The sequence below is a fragment of the Myxocyprinus asiaticus genome, chromosome 17 (assembly GCF_019703515.2).
Source record: "Myxocyprinus asiaticus isolate MX2 ecotype Aquarium Trade chromosome 17, UBuf_Myxa_2, whole genome shotgun sequence".
NCBI classification, from domain to species: domain Eukaryota; kingdom Metazoa; phylum Chordata; class Actinopteri; order Cypriniformes; family Catostomidae; genus Myxocyprinus; species Myxocyprinus asiaticus.
This window is the reverse complement of record NC_059360.1, coordinates 24,856,432-24,860,774: the sequence shown is the minus strand read 5'-3', so window position 1 is coordinate 24,860,774 and position 4,343 is coordinate 24,856,432. Positions and strand designations below refer to the sequence as shown.

General features: G+C 39.9%; 1 long non-coding RNA gene across 1 annotated transcript; it reads right to left on the bottom strand.

The window, feature by feature from the left end:
- Positions 1-402: 402 nt before the first annotated feature.
- On the bottom strand, positions 403-3,390 carry LOC127455479 (uncharacterized). Its single transcript, XR_007899679.1, has 3 exons — positions 3,190-3,390; positions 2,869-2,899; positions 403-551 (listed from the first exon to the last, which is right to left on the bottom strand). It is a non-coding gene; the product is annotated as an uncharacterized LOC127455479 (long non-coding RNA).
- Between the last annotated feature and the right edge of the window lie 953 nt (positions 3,391-4,343).

Here is a 4,343-nt window from a genome sequence, read left to right as displayed (position 1 = left end):
GCACGCAAGTGAAGGACTTTTTGCTTCTCATTCTATTGTGCACGGGCATAGCTTTGCACATTCATGACCTAAGAAAAGTCTTGCAGGCCAGGCTGGAGGAATCATTCATACCCTCTGACATTAAAAAGCAGTTGGATGCCCTGGTTGAAGCTGGTGACATGCAAGTGGATGATTTCTTTTGTGCAGTGAAAAACTTTTATTCAGCATCGGTGGATTACCTCCAAAACTGGAGCCGCTCATTGGAGAACACAGAAAATCTTGAGTGGACCCTACTGAGAGACATCCCAGAGTGGAAAGATATTCAGAGCAGCCTCGAACACTTCTACTCAGAATCCCCACTCTCAGTTTGATTTATGAAACCACGCTCTTTGATGAGTGGGCTTGCGCAAAAAACATGGTCACTCGTCGCATCACTGAGTGGAACATGAACAAGACGGCCATGTCTGAGAGATGGACAGACATTTTTTGTGAGCTGGAGAGAAAAACCATCAACTTCGGAGTCTTAGCCAAGGTCATGGAGTTTGTTTTCTGCCTTCCTGGGACATCTGCATCTGTGGAGCATGTGTTCTCATTAATGAACGCAGCATGGACACCAGATAAATCTAGACTCAGTGTAACAGTCATGAAGGCAATGCTTTTCGTACATCTTAATTTTGGACTGGACTGCTCTGCATTTTATGATAATTTATGAGGTTCATTTAAAAAAAAAAAAAAAAAAAGTGTACGCCAAATTACATTAAATGGAAGTCCAACTGACAAATCAGGCTTCTAATTTAAATGTCAGCTAGTGTTAATATATCGATGTCAAAAACAAAAAAACATTGACAATATTAAATATTTTCAATGTTTGTCACCTAAAGAATATTACAGCTTCATTTTCATTTGTGCCAAATTAAATATGCCATCTACTCATACAATACTATGTCTGCAATGTACAATATTGATACACTAGGTCAAGAGTGATACTGAGAATGATATTAGACAATATGATTTGTCAAGCACTACAATAGTTATTTCTGAGCAGTAGTTTGCTTTATTGGTTTATTCTTAGCATATCTGGCTAATTTTAATTCTGATGAGGTTTTCTATACAGAGAAACAAATTAATAATAGTAGTTATACTATTCAGATTACCAATACAGTTTGTGTGCACCAACAATGGAATTGCATGACATTTCTATGCCATTAAAGCTAAAACACACAGAAATGAAGAGCGTTTAGTAATTAAGTTTGCTTGACCTCAGGCGCCCTCATCATTTACGCTTTCTTAGCATTTAAGCATTTTCCCGGCATTTTCCGAGCAGCTATGCAGAGGGTCATGAGCTCAAACTATAGGCGAGGTGTAGCTTATGCCCGTCTCCCGTGGCGTGGCACAAGTGCGTGTATGTCTGCGAGCAGCATTAGTGGCATAAAGACACACAGCACTTAACCCCTGAAGAGCCGGGTGCACCTTTAACGTGCCGGAGAAAAGCACCATCACTTAAACACGCAAATGACATCGGCAAGCACATCTGCGTGCCTCAAAAATGATGTCAAATCTTCATATTTAGTCAGGCCAGTGAATATTTTGAGATTTTGGCCATGTCTGGGAGAGAAGCAAGAGGCATCAATTATTAAGAGGAGGTAACTCGATGCTTCCTCTGTTGAGGCAAATCTGCAGGCTGCTCCCCTGAGACAATAAAAAATGAATTCGGGAGAATTTATTAGTGTGTGTCTGAGTAAAACGCTGGGCCTCAATGCTACAGTCTACTGCCTGCCTGCATCGCCTGATATCAGTCAACACGAGCTACATCCTGTTGCCTAAGCATCAAAAACCATCGGTAGAATCAGAGGCTTTGGGAGTGCCTTAAAAAGTCTCATCAATAATACAGGGCTTATTTGTATGTGCATTCTTTCCAGGCTGTTTCATGGCATGTTTGTTCATACTCCGACTGGGATTTGTAAGGGCACAGCTGTGCATTCATCCTAAAAACAATATTCCTCCTCAAAAGAGTTTATGCAGCATGGAGGAGAGAATGGCGGACAAAAAACCCCCACAGACAAACAAATGAAAGCAGGCTGGCAGTCTTGCCCACCAATAAGATGACCCAAACAGTGGAGATGTAGGCTGAGGGAAAGAAAGTGTTTTTTGAAAGCTGTGGATGGACAAACTATAGAGAAAAGCTTATTTAAAAATAACCAAAAGGCTTTTAGCTCTTATGAAAAGTGTAATATGAGGAAAGTGGGTGACACTAACTCCACTCTGTGCCGGTTTACAAAAATGTAGGAATAATTTAGAGTTTTAACCGCAGTTGTTCTAGGTACAAAAGGTAATTGTGTTCTGGCTTGCCACCCATATTTTTAAGTTATGTAATAGATCACAGTGTATATAATAGAGAAAATGATAGTCAAGCCCAATGCGTTTTTTTGCGAAAAAAAAAATAAAAAATAAAAAATAAAAAAAAGCTAGACGCAGCGCAACGAATGGAACTGAACACAGGTGTCTTGAGTCTTGTTACCTTGACACAATATCCAAAAGCACAGACAAAAAAAGCGAGACATGGCATAATGGTCAAACATATCCATCTAGTGCATGTTTACATAGAAAAACAATATATTAAAAAAGTGCAGATGGATGCAAAAGCGCATTCCGTATGAACTGCCCCTGACAGATTTGGCTTTAGAGATCAACTGGCTCAAGGAATGAGCCTACCATAAACAAGTTAAGCTGGTTCTGGTAAGGCTAAGCTTGTAAGACTACATAAGTGACAGTAACCTAGTTTAGATGGTGACCAGCTTAAAAGGCCAGTTAAAACAACCACAAAACAGTTAAAACAAGCTTAATTATGGTTACCAGTGTAAGGTATGTGTTACGCACTGGTTGACATACCTGAATATACTGGCCAACCAACACGGTCTACCTGCAAAAAAAAAAAAAAACTAGTTTGTGCCATAAACCATCCAGCATTGCCTGTGATACCTGTTAAGACCCTATTGGAATTTAAGCTTTTTTTTTTTTTCTTTTTTTTTTCTCTCAGTAGAGTAAACTGTAGATGATAAAAAGATTCTTAGCCATATGACTTTGTAAGTGAGTGCAAACACACTAAATAGTAAGAATCAAAATGTAACACAAACAAATCCTAAAGTGAATAACTGAAATACCAAAATCAAAACTGAACACAAACACATGCTGTACGAAAACTTTCCAAACCTGCCAGCACTGAAGCTGCACAGCAGACCAGTAATCTGCTCTTGATGCATGCTAAAACATGCAGTGTACAGATAAGACCCGCAACTCTTGACTTTTCCGCTCATCTACAAGTAAAACTCATCCCATTCTGAAGATAAATGAATCAATATATAAATAAATAAGACGGATATTAAAAATGGCTGCTTGCTGACCCACAGCCTAGCAATTGTATTCCAACTGCTGTAATCTAGAATGGGAAACTGGAGACATGCCCGGTATAGCAGCAGATATGCATATTTAACAGGGCCAGGGTTGATAAATAACCCACTTAGAAAACCTCTGACAGCCTGACTGAGACATTAGCAATGACCAGAGGAGATGTGGTGAACGAGGACAGCGCTCTTGTATGTGTTTTTGCATGTGCGTGTCTTTGGCAAAGGGAGGGGGGTTCCCTTTTTAGCTCTGTGACGAGGAGGGCAAAGCATTCAATGCACGTACCAATTACTCTTCCATCTCACCCTCGCTAAAGGCAAGGCAATGCAATCTTCACATTATAATCAAAACCATATGACAAAGCCGGGGCCATTAGAGAACAATTTCAAGTGTTTCGCAGCAAGACAGTGATTTTGGAATTGCACTTACTTATGCTGAGTGCTTACCTCTGCGTGAATGCACCTGCTAGAAGGCTCAAGCTTCCCTTCCCTTCCAAGTGAACAACTGAGAAAAACACAAATAAAAAAAAAAGAGAGAGAGAGAGATAGGGAGAGAGGGCTGCGACAAAGAAAACAACTTAACAGCCAAGGATAGAGGTGTAATTTGAGTTTATCTGTGTGGACAGATAATGACAGTTTGAACTCCATTTAGAGGTGTCGAGGCTCAAAACCTATATTTTGGCTGCTTCAAACACAGTTCCCTTCACACCTCTACTTTTGACGGCGGGCAAGAGAGAACCAAACATGAAAGTCTAATGTTTACAGATTACATCTGCCCAGTAGTGCGTGTAGTGATTTTGACCAGGTCCTCCCAAAAAAAGTGGAATTTTCTGACAGATCGTTGGTAAGTGGCTATATTTTGCCCAAGTGTGTTCCACCAACAATCTAAATACTTTTATTCCTACCAAAACCTAAAACAAGTATTATGATATAAAGGCAAAACTACTAGGTTAAACAAAATAC